This window comes from Dromaius novaehollandiae, chromosome 2, assembly GCF_036370855.1.
Source record: "Dromaius novaehollandiae isolate bDroNov1 chromosome 2, bDroNov1.hap1, whole genome shotgun sequence".
Lineage (NCBI taxonomy): Eukaryota > Metazoa > Chordata > Aves > Casuariiformes > Dromaiidae > Dromaius > Dromaius novaehollandiae.
Genome location: NC_088099.1, coordinates 39,002,328 through 39,029,089, shown reverse-complemented (window position 1 = coordinate 39,029,089; position 26,762 = coordinate 39,002,328). Strand labels below are relative to the sequence as shown.

The 26,762-nt window shown below is 39.7% G+C and overlaps 1 protein-coding gene across 18 annotated transcripts in view; it reads right to left on the bottom strand.

The window, feature by feature from the left end:
• The window catches only part of OSBPL3 (oxysterol binding protein like 3), a 97,754-nt gene extending 71,003 nt beyond the window's left edge, over window positions 1-26,751 (bottom strand). For 2 of the 18 annotated variants that reach the window (XM_064506295.1, XM_064506292.1), the window contains exon 1: window positions 26,619-26,748. The gene's annotated coding sequence lies outside the window, so the exon portion shown is untranslated. Of the gene's footprint in view, window positions 1-3,669; window positions 3,807-6,045; window positions 6,169-9,016; window positions 9,035-17,653; window positions 17,806-25,187; window positions 25,308-25,725; window positions 25,869-26,470 lie in introns of those variants that run through there. The other 16 variants (XM_064506287.1, XR_010387632.1, XM_064506285.1 and 13 more) reach the window with 16 other exon arrangements.
• Window positions 26,752-26,762: the final 11 nt, after the last annotated feature.

Here is a 26,762-nt window from a genome sequence, read left to right as displayed (position 1 = left end):
AACAGAAGCTGAAAGATACTGTAAGTAAAACTATAAACCAATTTGTCTCTGGGAATATCTTTTGCTCAGTGTTTAGATCATTTTGTCCAGTGTGAACAACAGCAAAATCAGCAGCTAGGGAATGGCAGGTCATTTAATTTTGAAAACTTCTTTAGCAAGCAATTTCAACATTTAGAGGCAAAGATTTGTTGTCCCACAAAACTCTGAGTTAAAATGGCATATAAATGGACACTGCACTTTTTCCAAGTCCTCCTTATCCTTACTGGTAATACAGGAGTCTATTGACATTCTCTCAATCAAAAGCATATTAAGGTTTTCACTGTAAACACAGTCAGCATTATTTTATCGCCTGATTATTAATGCAGCTGACAGCATACTTTTTTGCTAATAAAAGAGCCCACAAAAATTAAAATCTATTTCAGTTTGTAGCACTTGTAACAGCTTGTAAGCATTTCAAAACAATTCTCAACTGGCAGCATAACAGAAAGGCAATGTGTTTAGTATCACTCTTTTCATTAATCATTTAATGTTAATTTTATAATAGAGTAAAAATTTCAATTTCCTTGATTTTTCTGAAAATTTGAGATTCCTACTATTTAAAGTAAACCACTACTTGCAAACACACTTGTGAACAATTGTCAGATTGTTCAGATACTAGTTAAATACTGGGAGTAGAAACTCCAGGGGATAAACCTATGCCTGGACATAATGGGGTGGGAGGAGGAGAAAAAACAAAATTTTTTAGTACTTTTTAAAGTAATACATCATATGACATCTACTCTCAGATCAAGCCCTTTTTCCAAAATCATCTACCATCCTCCAAAAACACAGCAGAACTACCACTGCAGACTTGGTGGTCGAGGACATGAGAAAAAAAACAAGGCTTGCAGGTGAGCTCTTACAAGCCTCACTAATAGAGTTGGAAAAAAAAGAGACAACCTTTTGGGTTTATAAATCCTGTTTCATATCTGAAACAGCAGTCATGGACTTCAAAGGCAAGTGCAAAATGATATGTAAATAAACTCTGCGTATCATTATGTATATGTGAACATATATACACCCAGCTCTGCATATGTCTGTGTACACAACTCTTCATGCACTCTTGCCAGCCACAAACACTTGCTCCTCAGTCTCCATTTAGTTTAGGAGAGGCCACTTCCCACCAGGTCATTCTCCAAAGAAAATTACATGCTGCAATCTCCAAGCAAGTTGGCCCTCCTTTAACTCCCCTCCCTGTTTCTCCCTGCCCTGAACACCGCCAACCTCAGCGGCTGTGAATTCTCCTCGAGCTTCACCCTGAATGCAGGGACACGCGCCCCACACAGCACGCGGAGGGCAGAGCCCCTTGCTTGCGAACCACAAGAAGTACTACCAAAATGGGATCCTTTTTTTCCTGTGTACCAGAAGCACACGGCCCAGGTTGCTTACAGGAAATACAGAGACGCAGAGGTTCACTGGACTACAGAACACCAGTGAAAGTTACAGTGAAACAGGCAGTTGCATTAAAAAGTCTCTCAGAGCTAATTATTTTGAAGTTATTTCCATACAGTATTGCTCTGATGCACTCTGTCGTGCCGACAAGTCACCAGCTAAATGTAGTAAGCCTAGAGAAAAACAGATGTAAATATAATGCTTTACTCCCTACCGGCTAAGGTCTAGCCTAGTTTCCTGCCAGAATCTCAACGTTCTTTTAACGTAACTCTGGCTGATGGGAGAATGCGTTTCTCTTCTCAAAAATTCTTGCTGTGGTTTTGCAACCAGAAAAGCACAAGTCTCCACAGTAGACTTAAATTTGATTTTATGCTTACACAATTAACATGTTTAAAAACCTCATTAAACAGATATTGCAAACATACTATACTTCTGCAAATGCATTTCTGTTTATTAATCACTGCTGATAATTATCTCTGGTCAGATTTGACGTCTTTTCGTCTCTCTCATATGGTTTGATAAAATGTGCAATAAAAAAAAAAAATCCACAACAGATTACATGCTTGGACTAATATGCAACATTAGAACAAGTTTAAAACATGCTACTACAGAAGCACACTGACTGTGAACTTTACACAAATGGCTTAAAAAAAAGATACTGTTAACATTTTACTCAGTCTTTAACATAATCTTTGTTTTTCCTTGAAAAGTACCCACTTTAATAACCACAGTATTTTTCTGATTAGTGTGAGAAGTTTCTTCAATCCTAAAAGAGCAATGCAATTTTCATTTCTTCTTCAAATACCTACAAGAACTACATGAACTTTCCTTCTGAATTAAAATGAAGATATGACCTTTTCCCAAAAGAAAGGGAAAAAAAAAAAAAAAAAAAAAAAAAAAGAGTATGAGGTATTCAAACTAGGAACCAGGGAAAGAACAAAGGAGTCACTAAAGGCCAAAAACATACTTTATCTACTATAACATACGTGACAGGATCAAAGATTCAACCCCACATCCTCACAACATAGCGCTTGCGTCATTACCACACCACCAAAGGGGTTCACCAAAAACTGCCACCTTCTCTTCCTCTCTCATGCAGTTACTTTTAACTTAGCTGCTGCACAGCTACAAGGCCACAGACCCTGAATCTATACAACTCTTCATAAATGAATTTCTAAGGCCACCCTTGAAGGATGACAAATTTTTTGTTTTCTGATGTGTCTGATAAATTATTTTTACTCTTCACCTGGTAGAGCCATGAACAACTTGTTAGAGTTTATGTAGGTGAAGACTGATGCACCAAATTCTAAAAATTACATTAATTGCGGGTCATACCAAATTAGCAGTCCAGTTGTATCAAACAGTCCCTCTGTCTAATCAGCTGTCTTTAAGAAAAAATGTCTTTTTTTTTAAAGTAATATAGTAACCTATTGCTAGAACTAAAAGTTAGCAGTTATGCACGTGAGACAGTTGTCCTGCTCCTTTACCCCTCCCTTGCTTAGATGTCATCTGTGATGCTCAGCTATAGTTTACTTTAGTCTTGGACAACAACACAAAATTAGATTTGTTTCAACAGCAACTAGTGAGACAGTAAACTTACAAACCTGCTTTTTCTCATCTTTGCCCCTTTTATTTTTTTGCACAAACACCTACCTATGCTACCACCTATTGAATGAGTTAGTGTAAATATTCAAAAAAATGAACAGAATGAAAACACACACACACACTTTGGTATTCATCTAAGAAATAATTTAAACTCATAGATATGAACACAGGTGACGCACAAAGATGAGCTATGGTTGTGCACACATTGGTTATTTTTACACTCATATGTATAGACACACAAAGATTGGACCTCAAAATCATTTTCCTCCAAAGAAGCAAGTACCAAAGGTTTAAACTTCTTTGTGAGCACAGCTCAGACAAAACCATGCTGCAGGATCTCTGGCACTGCATGACATATTTCAGGACAGAATTCACAGTTCCGTATCAAGAGTTTCTCATAGAAGACACCTTCAGTAAAGACCCAGCAGGTACTGCCGAGCTACCAATATTCTCAGCATTTCTGTCAATATTCAGCTTACAGAATAAATCTTGTGAACGTATTTAACTTTCAAATCAATGTATGTAATATTTATACTAAGGGGCTGAACTTGGAATTATGGTGGGCAAAACTGAGATAAAATATCAAAGGAGAGATACACAGGAGTTCCATAAGGTTTCTCAAATAACACTTACAAGGGCTGAGGAATGAGAATTACTTCTGTCACTGTATTTTCTTCTATGTTCAAGTGAGCAGGGAAGAGTTCTCCTAAAGGCTCTTCAGTAGCACACAGAAACAGCTTCTATACCTGCCATAGATTCAGTTTTCAACTCTGCAAAGTGAATTTAAAATGACTTCACTATAAGGTGAACTCACTTTGAATACCAAGTACTGTTTCTTTCCTTATTCGAAAGATGTAGAACTATTCGGTGAAATTATACTATGTTAATATGAGATTTAATATATCCTAAAATAAGGGTGTTACATAGTGTTGATGGATTCCAAGAGCGTGTGCCAAGAGGATGATACTACATCAGCTATGAAAATGAAAATATTATTGTTAAGTTAAATAATAGCTTTCACAGAGCTTGCAGAAGGCTGCAAAGAGAAGCAATGAAGAATCTCCCTTTTGTAATTGTTCAAACTCCATTAGTTTTGTATCCTTGGCATTCTACCACCCTTCCTCTTGGTGATTATCAATACTGTCTTTCAGTGGAGAACAATATTCTTACCCTGAAAGAGAAGAATGAGAATAAAAAGCAAGCAAGGGTTTACCCTGGCTTCGTCACAGGTTTCCTGTGTGACTTTATAAAAAGTCATTAACACACCCGTTCCTCAGGAACCCTTTCTGTAAATAAAACAGCCACATGCTGCACAGTGGGGTGGAGCAGAGCTATATTCATTTCTGCCAAGTACACTGAATTTTTTTTTGCAAATCACAAGACAATCACAGAACATTACTTTGCTACTTAAATACAAAACATGCCAACACAATAACCTACCTACTTAGTAACAGTATTTGATAACAAACTGTTCTATCTGCATAGGTAAAGTGACCCTATAGCAACTGGGCACCTCCCAGAGAGCACCCATTGTGGCAGTGCCTACCAGCACAAACAACCAGGCACAAGCAAGATTTCTTGCCACTCCCTGCCATCCTCTTCCAACTCTTTCTCAGCTTCTAATTTGTAGAAGCTGAGAATGTACGCAGATGTTAATGTCCTTTACAGCAGCCACATCTACCAATGACTCCACTGCACTGGCATGCCCTCATGCCTGCTGCATACTTAAGTTTTCATGACTCATTTCCAACTTTCCAGAAGAAAATTCAGTCAGTCCTACTAGGCCACGTACAGCTAACAATACCCTGTACAGGCTCACAACAGAAACTGTAAGAAATGTAGCCCAAAACAATTCACCAAGCTAAATGTAGTGAGTAAGCCTAGAGAAAAACAGATGTAAATATAATAGGGAATTAGTGCAAGACAGCAATGTTACATTCTGTTTTACAGGTCAAAGATCCATGTGAGCCTGTTAATGTATATTTCAAAACATTAGCTTTATATGCAATCACAGAACTGCAAGAACTACACAGGTCAGAACATCCAGTCTTCCACTACTGCAAGCAAGTACTGAGTTTTATGCGGAAAAGGCCTACAACATCCTGTCTGCCTCACATACCCTACACACCTAAGTTAATACCAGTAGTTTAACAAGGCCAAGAACATAAATAAAATGCCCCACAAGAAGTAAGCTAGGGATCTCAAGGCTTTTTCAGTGCCCCTACCTCAAGGGAGAACTTGATAAGTAAAAGCACTGAGTGCATTCTGAATACATGCTGTAAGAGAAGACAAAATACACAAGTGCCATGACTGGCAATCTGATGAGACAGAATTTCTTCCTGATCCTAAATCTCACAATTATTGAACACACTAGCAAAAACACACCTACCAAGGGCACAAGAAGCTCTTCAGTACCACCACCACTACCATATCATCTCACCTTGCCAAAGTCTCTCTCTGGCTGTGGCCTACTGAGAGTGCTTCAGAATGAGATACCACAGAGAACCTCACTGTGCACTGGGGTGGGAGAGTCCCTTCCTGTCCTAGTAGGTGACCTGTGAAAACCCCAAAGCCTAAGATTAAAGGGATCCCAAACATAGTGCAACCCCCCAAATGGTATTTTTCCTAGTCCTCTCTCAAAAGCAACACAGTGTTAAGATATATTCAAGCAACTCTCCTCATCTCAGCAGAACATCAGGTTACATTACCACAAGTCTAGGCTTACCCAGTTCATTTCCTTCCTACATCCTTCACTTCTATTTCTAGACAATATAATTTAGCACAATGTATTATCCCCAAAGGAGATGGAAATGCTCTCTAGCCGGGTCTCTGTGCCAGCTAGACTACACTCCTCTCCCATTCACCATGGATGGTGACGAGTCTTTGTAGCAAGAAGCTTCTTACACATTATCAGCCTGTCCCCTCTAGACTGAAGGAGGGTCCACATCAATTTACCTTCTACTTTCTTATAGAAAGGACATCACACCTATGATACTAGGACTGACTTACAGTGAGCGGGTGGTCTCCGAGTACCAAGTTTCTTAAGAATTCAAATCTCCTCTTAGAGAAGTGGAAGTCTGAGCAATTCCATCAGGCAAAACCTGACAACCTCACAGCAGTCTGGTGTTAGATCTGAAGACAAACAAGCAAACAAAAGAAATAACACGGATTAAAAATAAAACTGACTGCTGCATTCTGCCCTTCCATAACTGAGGAGCACAAGGGAGGAAGGGAGTATATTCTACCTTTTTTAACTAAAACATTTCCCTAAAATACAGCATTTATGACTACACCTTCCTATCCTGAAGGATATGTGTTAGAAGTTCAGGTTAGCAATCTTCTGCTGTATAAAGCAACTAAGTTTTAGTTTACTAACACACTAATAGAGCAATGCATTTTGAAACAGAAATTTTTCTTGCCTCAAGGATCCAGGATTCTGTACAGCACACCTAATTCTACTTAGGTGGAATAAACCCACCCATAAACATCTTATCAGCACAAGAAAGAAGAAAAAAAGAATACTGCGTGGGAAGAGATGCCAGAGGGTACTCTCAAAGCAGCAACTGAATAATGGTGTAAGCTTGTCAAGGAGAAACAACCAACATGCATTTTTGATGTTTAGTCAAATGCACTTTTTCTGCAATCCAGTTTTGCAGTTTTAGCAGCCTGTCTGACTTCTCTGTACAACACGAACACGAGCAATCACAAATGGCTTATGACAAGGTTTAGGTATCTTGAATTCAATTTGAGTTTAAAAGGATCAATATTTTAGCTTCTGTCTATATGCATAGACTGCGCAGTCCTTCGTTCCGATTATTAGGTTTGAACCTCTGTTGAACCAAGTCAGTTCCCACATCAGCTCGATAATAATCTTCCCAGAAGTGTAATCAACAACAAGCAAAACAGTATCTTGGTACTATATATCATTTACTGTTTATAAAAACTAACAGATCATTAAACTTCCTCTCAAGCTCTGAGGCTTTCTTGATCTTTGCTCAAGATTAACATGAGAGAACAGAGATTTCTTCAATTTATTTGTACCCTGGATTTAAAACTGTATACTACATATGTATATAAGCTTCAAAAATAACACAGCTTTAGCAGTTATAATTTAACTTTCTCAGTTATTACTTCAACATACTGCCAATAGACAATCCAGCTTCTTTTCACAAATGCGGCTATTTAGTACTTCTGCCTTCGCCAAAGTATTGGTACTACTGCCCTCATCTAGTGTTATTCTTGAAACATCAGCGTAATTCCAAAGGCAGAAGGAAATTCTTTTCCCCATTTTCAACCTACTGAGTTTTGAGCAATACTTTTGCCTTCTCTTATCAGCTGTCTTCGTTTAAGAGCTCCTAATTTCACGTTTACACTCAGTTCCTTGCTTCTTCTGTTACATTCCTGAAAATGTCACCACCCCCAGCTGGCTTGTAATCTAAACATCTGTGATCTAATTTTAGGACTAGATCTTTTACTGTATAAGCTTATGTATTTTTATAATAATCAAAATATTAAGGTTGGAAGTTTTTAAAAGCAGAGCTAGAAGAAAACATTGATGTATCAACCTTGACACTTCATGTTAATTTAAACTTTTACTTTATGCTGCCTCATGATTAGAGAGCTAAAATAGCTATTAACGCAACAGCCCATTGACATTTTTAGCCTGTAGGAGCCTGCAGTGGGCAGAGACAGCTGAAATAATAACGCATTTGAGTGATGAACCAACTTTAAGATTTTATTAGTCAGACATTCCCAAATCTGTGGCTGGCATTTTTCCCAGCAATCAAATAAATAAATAAATAAATAAATAAATAAATAAGCAAGCTATTCTACCTTTAAAACTTCCAACTAATTATGCATTAAAAACTTTTCATTATTAAGGCAACAGAATCACCTGATAAGGCTCCAAAAACAAATAAAAATACCTAGTCCTGAAAAATAGTGCCTCTAATTCTCAGTATTATCTACAAGAACAAAGGAAAAGAAATGGAAAAAAAAAATTTTGTCTGAAATAGGTTAGTTAATAGATAATTATATTTATTTTTTTTATCAGGTATATCTTACATATGCCATAGAAACAGCAGTGACCCTTAAAGGAAGTGACAGGTACCAAAGAACACAGAAGCCTTCTCCTTCACTAGCCACATTAAGCCACCAGCAGCTCTGTACTGACTTTCTGAAAACCAAAATGTGTTTTGAAAAGATTTATGCCTTCACTATACCAAAAAGCAAGAAAAATAACTGAGCTTTTCAACACAGCCCAGAAGGTCAGGCCTTAGGCAGCAGCTCTGCAAGTCAAGGGACAAGAAAGGGAAGTTGCCCTTTCCACCATTTTAATTTCAAAGCCTCCACTGGCTGTCTTCACAACAGCAGGTTAGTGAATTATATGCCACTTTCACCTGTCACCTAGGACAAGCAAAATGCACGGGCCTTTAACTTGAAGGGAGTTTCTAAAGGCACCTCAGAAGTTCATCAGGGAGCTGAAGCCTGTATCAGTTGCTCACTCAATCACTCCTTAAAGGCAACCGGTGCCTTTGTTCTTTGACTATCCTTTCACATTTCTGCATGCACAGTAAGTCCCCCTCCCCCTAAAACAAGTTTTCCCCACAAATCATTGATCGGAAAGAGGCCCCATGTTCCCCATTGCTCCCAAAACGTCTGAGCTGCATTAATCTGGTCTGATCTAAGAGCACAGGGATGTGCACCCACAAAATGCCTTGGACTGGCACACTACTAAGCTCCTTTAATCTACAGCATCTTACCTGGTCATAGGAATACCTATATAGCTCGATACAGCTCATGAACATGTAGTAAGTCCTTTCCACAACTCATCTATAAAATAGGCCAGCAGGCAGAAACCTGTTTTTAGACAGAGATTTTCTGTTTCTGAATAATTTGCAATACAGGCACGCTTCCTAAAATCATCAGGGAAATCAAGATCAGCTTAATTGCAACAACCTTTGCCACTCTATTGACTGACCTGTAATTTTTCTACTTCTTTTTCCTGGGCTTGTGAAAGAAAACCCCAGACTTCAGCAGACATTCATGTAATACTTCTGGAAACTGTATTTACAAAACTCCACGTTAGAAAAATTCTGAAGTCTGATAAATTGGAATAGAAGTATAAATTGAACAATAAAAACATATCTGACAGTGGGCGACTATAGCTCATGTAAGCAACACAGAGGGAAGCTCATTTAAGGCAGAACAGAGTAAGTTAATTATTTGGTATTCAAGAAGAAAGAAGAATATGCAATAATTGACATTTTTAACTCTATGACAATTCATTACGCTGTTTTGTACAGTATGAGTTCTAAAGAAACTACATTTTTTAAGTGTATTTCTGGAAAAAGTCTACCAGGAACACATCAAACTAAGATGCAATCTGGCAACAAAATTCAGGTTGGTATAAATCTGCAGCAGGCAGGACAAAGCCCTTCAGGAGGAACCACGCAGTTCTCTCCTTTCCCAGTCATTCCTGCCTGCAACTCCTATCAACACCAGCAGCAACATGACTGCAGAGGGGAACGGAATCAGGATAGCAATCCAGTCAAAAACCAAGCCAGAAAAAAGCCAGATTTTCAGCCACACCATTACATACTGCATGAACTTTTGTGTCACTACATGGGAGATGAAAAGGACAAACCAAGCAGCTGCAGACAGGAGTGTAGGGTGCCACTACCCCTTTGGGAAGCAACACATTTTCAGTGTAAACCAGCAAAATTTTGTAACTAGGCATAAAAAAACAATAGGGAACAGTAAGAAAGCAAGCACACTGCCAGAAGCAATTTGCAGTAATAGTGCCTTTTCAAATCCAGAGTGTGAGCCACGTGAGCAAAAGCTGCCAGTCTGAGACCATGTATTGAAATCTTATAGCTTGCATGATGGATAAGCTAGTTACAAATGTCACTATATAGTGCTAGCTTTAATTGCTCTGAGCTAAATATAACTCTAAGAATTTAATAGCTCCCCCTCGGCTTTTCTGACATTCAAGATGACAAAAATCTTCAGGTCAGAAAAAGCACATAGGCATACACAGTTTCATGTCACCACAGAGAAACATGAAGAAAACCCCTAGGATAATTAAGTTAAAGTTTCAAATGCTCATTCAGAACTAGTCTTTTCAATAAGCTGTTTGCTTTACTATTCCACCTCTCCAATTCCAACTACGGGAAGCGACTGAAGCACACATACCTGCTCCTTTTCAAACTTAAGTCATTTATTTGCTTTATTAGCAGACGGCACTGGATCTTGTTCACACATCCAGTCAAGATGCTGCCTTCGCAGGCAACCTGCCCTGGTACCCACATGCTTCTTCTATATCACAAGCTAAGCACCACAGGGGAGGAAAAAGAGAAGCAAGTCTCCCTCTGCACATGCATACAGCCTGAGCCTTACCTACAGCTGCTGTATTAAAATGACATATATTCAGGGGTCCAAAAATCTGCTATAGCAGCAGAGACTGCACCACCCTAATAGCATGGAGCAAGTCCTCTTCTGCCTTCTTGTACTGAAGAAGGATTTCCAAAGACTCTAAAGTTCGACACAGCAGGTTCCGTTTTCCCTCTTTGAGCTGATAAAGGATTTCAGGCACAAAATTTAGCTGACAGCTAGAAATACGTTCTACAGATTCAGCATTTCTGTTCATCTTAATTTTTTTTTCATTTTAAAGGTCATTATGTAACTGAAATGTCCCCACTTTTTGTATGATTCAGGGAGTTAAAAAAAGAAAGAAAAAAAAGACACCACTAAGGACAGATCCTTTTGACTTTCCCCTAGGGCCATGACTGCAAAACTGCACCACAATCACCACCTGCTTGTCCTTTCTACCTATTTTCTCTCTCGTTTCAGTCATCCTCTCTTTTTTTCTACTAAGCTAAACTCTTAATTTTTATTAAGTTCTGGTCTTCATCCCTGTCTTCGATGAGTGGGGAAAAGAAGAATAAAGCTACTTACGAGAGGGAAGAAAGAAAAAAAAAAAAAAAAAGGCATTCATCAGACCACACAGTAGAGCTGCAGAGATGGTCTGGCTCAGACTCTAGCTTTGCCACTGTTACAGAGCTGTGCATGTAGTGTAGGAGCACCAGCTGGAGGTCTGCCAGAAAGTGCCTACTGCACTGAAAAAGAGCAAAGCTAGTATACTATTGCTTTTTCTGTTCTCTGACCTACCATTTCTCACACACAGACCAGGCTGCATAAAACAGGCTAGAGGAACTGCATCTATTTGTTGCTTCTTAAAGAGAAATTTTGAAGCAAGTGAGCCTCCTGACACACACTGCTCTGCAGTAGAGCGCGGATGTTCCACTGCTGGCTGAGCTAACACACAACAGCAGGACAGGGAGAAAGACCTTCTAGTGTCAAGGCAGACACAGACAGACTATTTACCCACTTCAACTAAAGCAGTATATCATGCTCATTGACATGAAGATTTTTTCTTCCAAAGTAACAGATCAAAATACAGATAAAGAACATCAAAAATAGGAATGAATGCTGTAGGCATTAATATAATATATTTTCTGTCATTCTGACAGGAGACATTTTTGTTTTAAATCTCTACCAGTCAGAAGAGCCTATTTACTACAGCTGAATGTTTTAAAAAGGTATTGTGCATGCATTATGGATGCACACACTCTCAATACTATATGCTAACTGGAGTGAATCAGAGGTGAGCAACCTAGAGCTCTGCTGTGCTTTCTGGTTCAGCTGTTCCTTTCTCAGCCATAGGCAACCAGATGTGGCGGGGGCAGCCTGTCAGGTGTGGGTGTAGAAGTCTTGAGCACCAAACTTTCACCCTTTCCCCACATTTAAAACCACAGTGTAAGGTGCAATTGGAAGAAATGCACCACATGTTGCCTTTTAAGAAAGAAGGGGAAAAATAAGATGTCCATTCTTCTTCCCTCCTTTTGCTTGTGCATCAGCCAGAACAAATGCAGGATTAGTCTGGGAAAGGAAACATACAGCTGCAATAGCATTATGTCACTGACCAGTAAATCCTTACCTGTAGGTTAGCAGGAGAGAAAAGACATTGGAAAAAGGTGATCTGATATCTTGCATTGATAATACTGGAAAGAATTTACCCTCCCCTCCAAAACTGGAAGGCCTATGTGCAATCCCTTCTTCTCTCCCTCTTAGCCTCACGAGTACACACAAAAATCCCACAAACCGATGGAAGAGTATCATCTGCCTTGGGTGGGAACACTTCTGAAGTCTAAATGTTCACAAGACTTCCACAGAAACATCAATTAAAAACCTATCAGGTTAGAACAACGAGATCCACCAGGATAAATATACATCACCCTCCAGGAGCTGCAACCTACTTGCAGTAAGCAGGAATTTTTCCTAAGGAAAAATAAATAAAAATAGACATGGCCAGTTACAATATTACACATTCCCAAATCTATCTGTTTACCAGATGGCTTTCTTTGCATCTGGTGACCTGCAAAAGTGTCTCAATTGTAGCAGTAACTGCTGAAAACCTCTGGCGGTAGCTACTAATATATTTGTGGCTTTATGAAAAACATTTAGGTCACATTTCAGTGAATGCTTTCAGTCTCAGATCATATAATTCACATATGACAGTCCTTCTTCTTCCTCCTGGCACTTTAACTAAGTATTTCCATGCTAATCTGAAGCTATAGTGTTTCTGGTGTTCAAACTTACCTAAGATAGAATACAGTGTGTGCGGAAGGGGGGCTAAAACTTTTTTATAGCAAGATCTCAAATAATTGATCCAGCTATACCTCAAAAGATTTGATAAAGAAACATTAAAGTAATGAAGAGAGAGAAGTGGGTGAAACACTAGCATCCAAAATCACTTGTGGAAATGGGATTCTCCAATTGATGGACTTATTCATCAGACAAGACACTGGCCCTCTGAGACAAGGTGGCTGAGAAGAAGGGATTTATAGATGAAAGTGCAAAGTGAGAGTTGTGGGGCACCCATGCAGTCTTCCCATCTAATTTCACTGCACCAGCAGAGGAGAATGAGGATGTGACCAAGAACTACTGTTATCTCTGAAAATTTGATAAAAGAATGGAAGTCCTAACACATGGCTGAGAATAGGGATCAGGCATGCAAGCAGTCTGCCTAGGTAAACAGGCACGGTCAGATGAAGCATCTGAAGTATTCACATACTAATAAAACAAAGCCTGTACTACAAAACTGAAAAGTTCAAATCAGGTATTAAATATAAGGCTAGATATCACAAGAATAACAGAGGCTTGGTGGCTAAAACACGTATTTGAAAAACATATGCTAATCAGAAAAGCCAGAAGTAGAAGGGTAGTACGTATCTTCACAAAATAGTGATAGACTTCAAACAAACAAACAACAAAAACCCACACCACTGAAAAAGAAGGGAATCTGTTTGGGTCAAAAAAAGCACTTTAAGGAAGAACAGTTCGAGCAGCCCTATTAAGAGAGACCATTATTAAGAGGCTGCTATAGATCCCAAAAATCCAGCCTTGGTACAGACTATATTTTATTAGAATGAAATATATCACAGGGAACTGCGCATCACAGGAGATTAACTTCTCTGACAAGGTGAGTAATAAGCAAGAAGAACTAGCTGAGGAAGTCAGGTGGGCTGAGGAATTCAGACTCTCCAGACCAGTAAGACTGAGCTGCTGCTTCATTAAAGGTGCAAAAACTAATCTGGAAATGCCTCAGGGGAGGCAGGGTACAGTAGACAACTTCTAAGATAAAACAGGCCTAACTAAAGAGTTTCCTCGACCCCTCAAAAAAAGGCAGGAAAGGAACTGATTAAAGAAGTTACACCTCATATGTTAAAGTGCAGGGATGAAGTTAAAACTTTCCCTCAAAAACAAGATTAAGTTTAAAAGTTCTTCATCTATACACCAAAAAGTAAGGAAAGGAGTAACCTTGCATTTACTATTTTACTGTACTACATTAAAAAATGGTTAGTAAAAAAACAAAGACAGGCAGCCTACCATGAAAAAGGCCTGGAAATTATCACAACTAGCACAGAATCAAAGCTCCTATGAGCTTCCTCAGCAAAAGCAGGGAAACCAGGTGATGCTCTTACAGAATTCTGAAAGAAAAGGCACGTGAAACAGTTGCAAATATCGTTTTTATGCATTCTGATACCTCAAGCTATTGTGCCTACCTCGCTTGTAGCTGACAGGGGTGTAGTCTTTAATTTTTAAGCAGACCAGAAGATAATATGGGAGATACTCTGTGATGGCAGGATAACAGAGTATGATCTTTAACATTGGGGTGGGGAAATGGAAGGGAAAAGAAATCAGGCCTACTACAGTCAGTGGCATGCAAGATTTCAGAGCAAGTTGATGCTTGCTCTGATGGAAATAACACGTGGGTCTACCAAAGGTTAATGGTGTGAGATTAACTAGTATATAAATATCTATAAAAAGGACAAGGGAAATAAGCAGATCTCATCTGGACCTGACAACAATTGCAAAAGCTGGAAATGATCATGATTAAGTAATTGGCCTGAGAAGATAACCAGAAAATATCAGGCTAGACAGATATCACCAAGAGTTTACTAAGAACTGTCTTGGGGCTGGTTTATTTAATAGTCATAAATGGCAAGGGAAAATACCAGTTGTATCTGGATGTACACACTGGTTGTGAATACACTTAGTCACAATCCTAGAATAAAGTTTTAGTGAAAGCAGTGAAATTTCGAAGTATTCTGTTTATGGGACAACTGCGAACGAACAAATTGAAGTGTGTAATGAAGTTTGCTGCTGACAAAAAGAACAGAGGCATCTTTGATGCACCGAAAGACTAAAGCCCCAGGGAAGGGGGCTCTGAGAAACGGGAGCAGTGACAAGGGCCACAGCTCTTTGGTACCGAATGCAAGGGCAGCCACCCAAGGAGCAAGGCAAGCAGAAGTTCTGCTGTAAGCAGCTGCAGGTGACCAAGGAAGGAAGGGTACTTGCATGTACGAGCTGATTACAGGTTCACTCAAACCACCAATTTGATGAAGGCTTGAAAAAAAAAAAAAACAGAGCTATCCTTTGACATGAAGTAAGGCATTTCCTACAGAGATAGACAGGGAAGCACAAAAAAAAAAAAAAAGAATCATTGTGCAAGGCACTGCTGGCATCTCAGCTGTTCAGAAAACCAAGAATAACAAGTAAGACACAGCTGAGATAAATAAAAGCTTATGCAAGAAAGGTGGACAGCAGAATATTCTCCTACATTGAAAATCATGAGCATATCTGGTCTTCCACATCACAAGAAAGACTGTCTGCATCTCTTCAAGTTTAACTGAAGGTCTAGTGGCACAGCTGGGGGAACGGAGAGTCTCTCCTGCATGAGGGACAAAAACATTAGCCAGTTCAGCTCAGCAAAACAAAGGCTGAGAGGGTACGTAGCTGCTCTTATAAATGCCGAGAGGAAATACCAATTTTAGCTAGACAGACACACTGGCTGTGAATACGTTTAGTCAGAATCCTAGACTAAAGTTTTAGTGAAAGCAATGAAGTCCTGAAATATATTTTTTATGGGACAGCCGTGGACAAAACTCCACTTTCAGAAGGTGCCTCAATTTACAATTGATCAATTTACAAGAGGGATTATTAAAAAAACACACTATTGACTGCTACAGGAACACTGAACATGAGTATCCAGGAACTCTCTTCCAGTCCTATGATTTATCAGCACAGCCACTTCCAGCAAGAATGTCTTATCTACCACATATAAGTGTTACTAATAGTGATTCAACCTCTACTGCTAACTGACCTTGACTTACTACTTAAAAGTTTTCTTTAATAAAAAGGAGTTACTTTGGGTTTACTCCCTTTCTAACTTTACTATGTAATAAATGAACCCTTTCATATGATTTAGTCCCTTAAGTACTCCCTAAATTAGATGGATGTATGGTTCTTCCTTCCTGTGTAAACTACTTGGCTCAGACTATGAACAAATGGCACAAGGTAAAACTGTGCATATAGAAGCTTTACTCTCTGGAACTTGCCTGATGTCTTTCTTCTCCTTCTTAACAAATAGTCCAAGATACTTCCTAGCTTATGAATACAAATATCCTTTGCGCTTTTCCCCTTTCCCTTACAGTCAGTCCATGCTTTTGGAAACATGATGAAAGAGAAATCTAGCAAGCATTATTTCTTTTTTTCAGAAGTCTCTTATACTCCAGCTTGTGACAATCTAACCTGTAAATCCAGCTGCTCCAAAATATTTTCCGTATTTCCTTTAGGGAATTTTCTTTTTTTAATATCAATAATTTAATGTGTCTTTTTCTCTGTGACTTTAACATTCAAAGCAATCCATTAAGTCACTTAGCATTGACACTAGACATGCTAGCATTTCCCTTCCATCTTCCCGCTTTTTTAATAAATCTATGAAATGCATGCTTTGTGAGTTTTGTTTGCAATCTTCCTATGTTACACATTTTTGCATGCAAGTATTTCAGTGGCATTCACATACCAGCTAAATGGTTTCATAAGATTATTTGCAAATATTTGTTCAGAACTCTCCCAGTATTTTCAAGGGCCAGAAAGAACTACGGGGAAGCAGAAAAACAGCTTGGTCAACCAGAATAAGAAGTGAGAATTAAAAAGAAAATATTTTTATATATATACACACACACCCCTATATATTTATACATATATGAACATATAAATCTCTCTCTCGCTCTCTCTCTCTATATATGTACACACACATGTATGCATGTTTCTAAAAATCTGTTTTCCTGCCCCTCAACACACACTTCCATCCCTCCTTCCCCAACTCTAACTGTATCAGTCCAGGCTAATATAGAAGACATAATCTTATTGATACCAAACTAATGCAAACCTGATGCATAGCCTACGCCTTCTTCTTTCCTGCATTTAAGTAACCCGTTGCATGGTTGATCAAGTGGCAACATATTTAAGGACTGTTGAGCAATGACATTAAGAACAAAATTCCTTAAAGAATTCAGCTTCTGCAAGATGTGAGGTCTGGGAGACAGGCTGCGCTAAAAGAGGCATTACATCTTCCTAATATTCAAGAGACTGAAAAACTTTTTGTTTTAAGACATAAAATATGCTCATTTAACAAGTAAAGATAAGCCTTATGTAGAATGGCTCTGCACATTAAAATACTATTTAATAGTCTGAGAAGACCAAAAATAAATGACTCCCATTCTGCACCGAATACAGGATGTTTTATGCTAACGATGCATTCTATCCATATTAAAGAAAATAATACAACCTCATCTGGCAAGGAACTTTTGGTAATGCAACATGAACTGCCATGATGTCTGGATTATCAAGACCAAAATGGCATGCACTGTTAGGAGGCCCTGGATATCTTCAAATGCTGAGCCATGCCACTGAAACAGAGACTTTCTTGGGCTCTTCACCAGGAAGCAGCCTTCAGTCACAGACAAGCTCCAAGGTATTTCCCAGAGTGAGAACACTCAGTAACTTGATTATACCTACCAAGATGTAGCCACTACTCTACCACTGAATTGCACTGAAATTAAAGAAGCCACGTGTTCAAAAGTAAAAAGATGGCTGAAAATGCAACTTCCCATTTATTTTTAGCTGTACCTCCCCTGTTCAGCTTATCATACTAATCACCAAGGACTAAAAGCAGATTATTTAAAGCCTGCCTGATAACAACAATGACCTTGCATGCTTTTGAAAATGCTCAATGGTGTCCCAGTACTTGAAATTTGATATTTTAAAATGCAAGATTATCTCCAGTAAAGGGTCTTCAGTACTCCAGAAATGTCATTTTTTCTGCCAGGTCTATGTATGTCCTTGTACACTTAAGTTTTCCTGCAACAAAGAAAAAAAGCATTTTACGAGTCATCGTGTGAAAGCCTGGCAACATTGTTTTTATTACAAAAAAAAAAAAAGCCTCATCTGCCAAACTGAGATCCTGGCAATTGCTTTGTTGTTCACTTACAAGTAGAAGCGTTGATACTGACAAACTTCAAAAGGTACAGGGCAATATAGTACCATGCACAGAAAAACATGAAGTGATATGTTTGTGCGGAGAGAAGTGTATGATTCAGATATCCTGTGGAAAATTCTAACATCACATCTCTGAATCTAAAATGAAGTTCCATACTTACTCAGTGAATTGAAAGAAAAAAAAAAAAACACATGATTTCAGCAGGGCAAGTTTATACTTATTCTAATGAAGCAGAATGTTAAAAAGCTTATTTCAACAAAATAGACCGGACATCAGCTAAAAGGCAAGAATGTTATCTATCTTTCTCAACAATTTGTAGCTCTTTCAACACTGGGAGATATCTGGTAGTTAAGCCTTAGTTTTATAAGGTTTATATAGTTACTGTAATACAGAGTGCTTCTGGTTTTAACACCATGCAGACAAGATAGGTGGATTTGAAGGCAGTAACAAATCTGCAACTGAACTCAGAATTACCACCCCCTCCCCCCCTTTTTTTTTTTTTTAATACAGGAAATAAAATGAACAGGTTTTATACTTCTTGAATTTCAGCAGCTGTACAGCTGTAGCAGTAGTGTAAAAGCTTTGAATTGTTTCTTGCTAGTTAGGTCAGTCAGTAAAAGTTATCAGTACTATTCAGTTCAGTAAGACAAGAAGCCGTCGTAATACTCTGACCCGATATTTTGCTCAACATGCAAAGTTCCGGGGGGGGGGGGGGAAGATATTCAGATTTTTTTTTGCATGGAAGATTAAGAATACCACGGCAAAGCGGCCTCTCATATCCAGCCCAGAGATCTAAACCCTGCTCAGCCTAGCAGTGGTACCGATACCCCAGTAGCAGGCCAACCATGTCTCAGTTGTCAGACCTCTTATGCAGTAAGTAGCATTCCCAGATTATTTGTTGATGCTGGTAAGGGTACACCTACTGAATTCTAAATTCACTTACAAGAAAAAGGTATCCTTCTTGCCAGGATATGACAAGGTCCTGCAGAATATCCAAGTTCTCTTCCTTCCACTGCTTGGCCTTACTAAGTTAACAAGAAATATCAAGTCTTCCAACCTGGTCGTTATTAGAGTTCTGTAACAGGGCCTCTCTGCACAGTCTAGGTTCTCCCCTCTTTGTATACAAATTGCAGCTAATCGCTAATTAGCAAACCCCATTAGTTCTGTTTCAGAAGCTGACTTAGAAGTCAGCTTCTGTCAGACAGATACCAGCAATCTTCCAAAAGCAGTCTATTCCAACTATGGTTGCACTCTGCTATATGAAAGATTACCTTTATCCTGGCCATAGCCTTGTGTAATGATCCGTTCATGACCCAGGCAAGACTGAAAAACAATACTAGGACTGCAACAGGCTTCTCCAAAACATTTGCAAGTCTAGCAGTTTGAAGAGCAGAGTTGCAGTTTTTACATGCTTATCCTCAAATCAGACTTTAGTTGTGTTTATAGTGTTATATATGCAAAGCCTATCCAAAGCTCACTGCAAACTCAATTAAACCTCAAAATACACTAGTACAGTTATATATCTTAAAAAGTGACACAAGTATTATCATAATGTTATCTTTTAAGGAAACTAAACATGGCTGTTCTGAGTGATTCCACTAATCATACTTAACAACAAGAGCAAGAAAGATGCAGTTCTGAGAACTTTCCAGGACACTGCAGCACCAGGGAAGGCCACAGAGGGTAATTAATCACCCTTCCTTGCTAGCAAAAAAAATACTCCCTCCACCCCAAATTCTCACCCTTTTTTTTTTTTTTCCTTCTCTTTAAGTATAGTCTTAATAATGCTTCTAGCTGGTTCTTTTCTGTTTCTTTGTTCCACTATTGCTTATTTAAAAAACAGAGATCTGCAGTCTTTCAGCAATAACATCAGCTCTAAATAGACTGATGCCTGCTAAGTGTCCTCCTTCTTCTGAGGTGGTGAAAGCAATGCTAAAAAAAATGGACTAGCAAGTTCTTAGAACATTTGCTACACAAATGGCTGTAGTGCTCCCAAGAGTCAGAGAGGCCACGTATCACTGAGCTGCACAGGCACAGATACATGCAATTAAAAGAAAAGTTACTGAACTGTGGAGAGCAAGCACATTCACTGCGTGTACTCAGCAAGTATTAGCCACCTGCCTTTGGTGAGAAGCAAGGCATCAGGAAGGGGACCTGAGAAAGTCACTGCAAGCTCCTGCCATAGTCGTCTTAACCAAATGGCAAGGACTCTCAGGAGGCTACATCTCTTTGAGGGTTAGCTTCATCAGTTCCCCATTCAGCAAACAAATAATCACCCTGAGGTATGTTTTAGGGACTCCATGGGTACCAATGATTTACACTTCCTTAGTTACTTTAAGGCACTCAAGCAGCACCACATAAGATTAACAGCCACTGGCTATTTCTTTTTTTAAGGTACATGAGACAGTCAGGAGAGGATGACGGGCGACCAATTCACATTCATACTGAAACTTTTACCCCCCTAATATACAATTTGCACTTATACTCACTGCTTATGTTTTCAGAGCTGTAACAAGGGGAGCTCAGCACTCATATTTGTGACGAGTAAGGGATATGGAAAATGAATGAACAGTTTGCTGTCTTGAGAACAGAGCATTTTATAGTATTATTAAACCAGCTTATTTTCAATAGCAAGGATTGTTCCAGATGCCATACAAACAAGCCATGTTCTGGATCCTGTTCTAGGGGAGACATTGCTATTATGCTGCACAGTCTGAGGCAGTGGCAGAACCCTTCTGATGAAGGGACTTAGTGAGATAACACTGATTTCAAAGCTGTCTCTCACCATGACAGACAGGACAGCAAAGGGTCTCCCATAAAAATAAGAATTGTACATTTCACTTGGGAAACTAAAAGAATGAAGAAGTTCTCTCTAACCCTTCTCAAGACTATTCTTCTAAACAGATTGACCAAACAATTATTTTTGAGGAAAGGAAGACATTTAAACAGAATTTTTTAACATGAGCAAATGGCTGGCAAGATGGAGGAGAAAGTAATGCTAAAGAACTGGATTCTACTGTGCTTGTGTAGAAACCTGAAGGACAAGAATTAACTTACTATAACAAGCAAAATTAAGAATGACACAGACAAGACTACTCTTCTCTGTGCACAAGCCCCTGCATACACAGCTCTGTTGGTGATTGCCAAGCCATTCAGAATTTGTTTTTTCTATAGTTTTAGTCATTGCCTGAGCAGAAGAAAGTTAAACTCTGAAGGCAAACAGAGTACACCCATGCAGTTGTTCCTCTATTGAAACTGTTAAGATTAGGAGCTTCACTCAGTTCCACTAGCAGCTAAGTAACAATTAACTGCACAAATTAAAATCAGAACAGCAACAATGTGTATGCTGCAACTAGGAGAAGCCTCCAAAACAATAGGGAAAAAGTGGCATAAGTCAGAATATCAGAAAAGGTGACCTCAAAGTGACGGCCACAATAGGCAAGAGATGATGCTCACGTCACAATACAGTCTTTGCATTATCATGAATAGTAGTAACAGGAATGGTAGAAATTAGGATGAGGCAAGAATAGGACTGCATTCAACCAAGGAAACATGTTTCATATTTCTACCCTACAAACATCATCAAAGGATACGCCAAACATCAAAAAGGCCCAACGCTTCACAGATTTTGCTAATGGCAACAAAAAGTCATTACTGAAACTCAACATTAAAATTCAACACATATCACTACACTAAACACAGAATAATTATAAATTAACGCTGGTACAAACAAGCATTAATTTCTCACCTTTATGATTTTGCATTGTTATTGTCTTCATTCTAAGGAGAGGTGTCAGATACAGCACAGATGCTACATGACTACTGCGGCACCAGACATTACCCATATTTTTGCTATGACAGTTTTTCTAAGTTTCAGCTCAACCAACATGCAGGCAGAACCTGAAGCCATCTCATCACTAAAAGACGTCAATATTATGCAAAGATTAATCTAAAGAAAATCTCCCTAATTCCCAATATGAGCATGACATTAGGAGGCAGAAGAACACAAGGATATTTTGTTTGCACACCCATGTTAACCTAAGTGCCAAAGAAAATGTCCAGAAGAAAATAATTAGCTGTTGACATGGCAGCAGCTGTGTTTGCCAGCCTAAAGGTGATTCAGCCAAAAACCCAAAACCTAAGACCAAATAATGAATCTTCAGCATCTTTGCATCTTTGAGCTTTTATATATATTATATTTATATATAAAAAATTAAATTCAGCATATTTGCACCTTAACACCTGGACCTGAAAACTAGAAATGTACAGACACAGACAGATATACATACACCTCTCAGTCAGACATGGAGAGCAGAGCTTGCCTGATGTGCTGTACCACGACTGCAAAGAAAGAGTTTTCAACTTCAGTTTAAAAGGTTACAAAAATGAAAAGCAAAGTACAGAGGCACGTAAAGAAGAATTTTATCTGTCGCCTTTCTTCTGAGAGTTAGCAGATGCTATTAGGCAGCCTCTGTCTACGTCTGGCTCCCTTAAGGAATAATACAATTAGTGAGTTCGGAGATCCCTGCGAGAGCCAGCAACTCACAGCAGTTCTAAATGTATCATTTCAGATCAGGGCTTAGAGGCTGGTGAAAGTCAGTTCTCACTCTTATTCCTCCCTCCTGTTGTATATAACAAGGATTCCTATCAAGTTCATCAGTATTTTTTCCCCTGAAAAAGACTCAGGAACCATGTATAGGATAGGTTTGCAACCAAAGACTGAGATTCAGTAGTAGACAGGCATTGCAAAAACTGCCCAGCACCCTATACATCAAAAGTGGCTCAACCCAAGTCTTCTTTACTTTTGTGATTAGTATCATGGAGCACCCAGAGACTGTAACAGGATTAAGCACTGCTGTGCTTATTGCTACTTATTAACACGTGACTTCTACTACCCTAAGGAGCTTGTATTAAGTCAGTGGTGTTTTAGCACACTGGACCGGAGGGACAGCACAGGCTGAGCTGCACCGGACTGAACTGATCAAATGCATTTCTCAGCCACAGCTAGCACTCTTAAAGTCAATCTAAGCATACATGATGTAACATTTATGATTGAGCATATTAATCCATGAGGCAAAAGATAAAAAACTACATGAAATATATATAATCATGCTGCAGTAAGTATTCACATTAAAATCAAACATATTAATAATGCATATATCAGATCTATCATTTAATTTTTTGTATATAAATAAAAGCTCAAAACTTATCTTAGTTGAGTCACCCGAATCCTGGAAGTTGGAAAGAATTTGTGCAAATCTGTTTTCTTCCTCCATTGAGGCTGTCCTCAACTTCTGCAAACAACTTGCAACAATATGCCTTGAGTTTCATGTTGATAGAGCTTCAAAACCACTACTAAAATACTGTGTTGGTTCATGTCATAACTTCATGTATGCTCAGAAGTACCAGATTCTATTACATGATACCTGCTACATGAAAATCATGAGCAGCTTCAAGAACTGTACGTGAGCAGCAAGCTAAAAACAGACTGAAAGGAGTAGGAGTTATAGATATTCAGCCTTCAGGCATCGGACCCACAGCAAAGCATTTCCTGACTATCGTGTTTCCTGCTCTGTGCTACCTGAATTCTTATATTCGTTACCATCAACACCCATGCCATTGAATGCTGGATGGTGGACAGCAAATCATTCTATGTTAATTAAAATACATTCCTCTCTCTTAGTTTTAGTTTCTACATTAGTAGAAAAGGACAAGCACCTGCAACAGGATAGAGCATTACCTACACAAAAACACCTCATCCTTCAGATGAACAAGAAACTAAAGTAATGAAACAGTTTAATTCTAGGCACAATATTCAAGGATTTACATGTTTGTACCACAAGTGACAGATGCACAAGGCTAAAAACAATGCCTATCTCCTAAAGTATACTGCTTGAATATAACTGCAAAGGCAGAAGACAGACAAACAAAAATCCAACATCTGAAAGAGCAAAGCTGGGTATGTTCTGCAACAGAAACACACTAGTACCAATTTGAAAAGTTGTTTGTCAGGTCATAGAGTATTTGCTTCCTATATCTGAAGCCTGACACAGGAAGGGACAATTAGATTCTCCTGTAAGTTTCTTTGGCTACCATACAAATGGTATACCACAGTATCCCTTAGCCATTTACCAGCAAAACTTTCCACTTTTGCTATGAGTCAAATCTTAACATTACTGAAATTAACTGAGAAACTTCCACTGACTTCAATAAGATCAGAATACGTCCTGATATAAATACTAAGTTTATTCTGAAGTATAGAAGCACCCCATAATTGTACAAACCCATCTTCATAAAGCTGCTTCATTCATCCCTGCATTTTTTTGAAACGTACACTACTAAATTAAAGCTAAAAATGTACTGTTTAGAAAATGAGAAAAGCCTTCCTATGCAAAAAGGTAACAAATATATTTTTTTTCCTAAGAGCACCATTGGTAGCAACTGAAAACTCATTTTTACAATTAGAATCCGTAAGATGCAAGACTGCCAGAATAACACAGTATTTTCAATTTACTTTCTACACAGTATGTAACAAAACCTATAGAATGCAAACAATGAAGGAAAGCCTGTTACAGAATGGTATGCATCTGTTTATAACGAATGTGGATTTACCTAGTCCAAATTCTGTAAGACGACATACATACCAACACACAGCTACCATACAAATAAGGTTTTGTATAAAATACATTGCACTTACATTTGCAAAGTAAATGAACTAGCCGCGCATGCAGCGCTGCAATAAACAAACCCCACCGGAGTCTCACCATCATTTCCTGTCCTTCCTGACCGTGCTAGTAATTTCAGCCCGACCACAGCTGCTCTGCACCACCCCCAGAACACAGGCACACACATGCACACTCATGCACAGACAGCATCGCCAATTCATAAAGTTCCCCTCCCACCCTTCCTGCATACAAACCCAGATATCATACAAAATGAGAAAAGAGGGCAGAAAGGGGCCTAACATGAGGGGTCAGAGTAAAGAAAAAGAGAATAAAGAATTATGAACCCTCTTGTTTAGTCGATTGGCTAAGAACTAAAATGAAAATATTGAGCTTAATCTATTAAAATACACACTGGAGATTATTAGTTAAGATGATTTGTTATATTTTCAGTAAAAAGTTGTGAATATAAAAACTAAATTAAAAAATAAAGCTCATGGAAATTAAAAGCCAAGGTTACCCAAGGCTTTATAGAAAATGTCCATATAAAAATATGCTTTCAGTGCCCAAACTGGACTTACAAGCCCTGTTGAAATTAAGTAGAGTGAAGGATCATTCTGAACTCTATGATTAATCAATGAAAGTCAAGGAATGAAGCTACAACCACTTGCTCCCGGTGTCCCTTTTCAAGAAAGCAGAGACTGAAAAACAATGTGACAATCATTAGAGCCGGGGGGGGGGGGGGGCGGGGCGGGGGGAGGGATGATCTTACAAGGAAAAATTAAATACCCTTTTCTATAGCCATTTCAGATATCCTACTGGTAAAATAAATCAGCAACTGTCAGTTAAGAGTACCAAATGGTTTTAAAGTAAGGAAGTATTTAAATGCTCAAGTTGCTTAATTTGTCCTCAAATTGAATTTACATCATACAGTACTAAAGTGAATGGATTTAATTAACCCATTTTCTTAACTATGTGGGCAGAAAGGAGAAGGGTAATGGTGACAATTTTTATTTTACACTAGTATAGAGAACCACATATTTAGACGAGAGCGATGGCTGTGCAAATATCCTCAAGATTTCTGAGGTGACATTTAGCAACCAGCTGGCTGCCAGTTACCTTTTCCAAAGCACCCAGCAAGAGGGGAAGGTCTGCAGCGGCTCCCTGCTGAATGCCCCCGGGAAACTCGCCTCTCAAGCCTCGGGACTTCGAAGCCAATACAGGATAACATTTTGGAAACAGATACTTGTTTATCAACTAATCTGGAATGAGAACTCTCTCAGTGCCACAAAGAGCATAGTGGAAGTTAAATAAATAACGAGACAGTTAAATAAATAACGAGAAACCTTCAACAGCACACTTCCGAGGCAGCGAAAGATTTCGAAGTTGGTTATCAAGCTGAAATAGATACGCTGCGCCGCAACAAGGGATCTCGGTGGATTGCAAGAGATGAGGTGCTTAAATCCGGTTTCTTTTTAGGACGGTTTAGCGGGGCAGGGAGAACCCGCGCAGGCTGGCGGACCGAAGCGCCGCGCTTCTAGCGGCCGCCCCGCGCCAGAGGCAGCGGAGCGGCGCCCCCCGCCCAGCTCCCCGCTCGCCCGGAACCAGACGCGAAAGCTGCTTTTCTTGTGGTAAAACGCCGTTTTCCTCCGTTGCCAAGCTCCCCCCGGTGCCGCCCACCCCGCCCCCAGCGCCCAGGAGGCCGCGGGGCGGGACGGGCCCCACCGCCCCGCGCTCCTCGGTGGCCGCGAGCCCCCGCCAACGGCCGCAACCGCCGCCCGCCCGGCGGCTACGCCCCGCCGCGCCACCCCCCTCCCTGCGGCACGGCGGGGGAAGCAGCCCCCGGCCCCGCCCGGGCACCCACCTGAGCCCCTCACCTGCCGCCGGCGGCCGAGCTACGGTCCGCCGGGCACCCCCGCCATGGCCTCAGCAGCGGATCCCCACGGCCGGCGGGAAGGAAGGAGGGAGGGAAGAAGTTGGCCGAGAACGACAACCATAAACAGCGGCCCTACCTGCGCCGGTCCCGAGGAGCAGGGTGGGCGCGCGCAGAGTGGCAGCTCCGCTTGCCTCGGCTTCTAGGGGCCGTTCACGAGAGGGACGGGGGGCGGGCCCGCCGCACCTGATTGGCAGCCGCGCTGACCAAAGGAAAGCTCGCA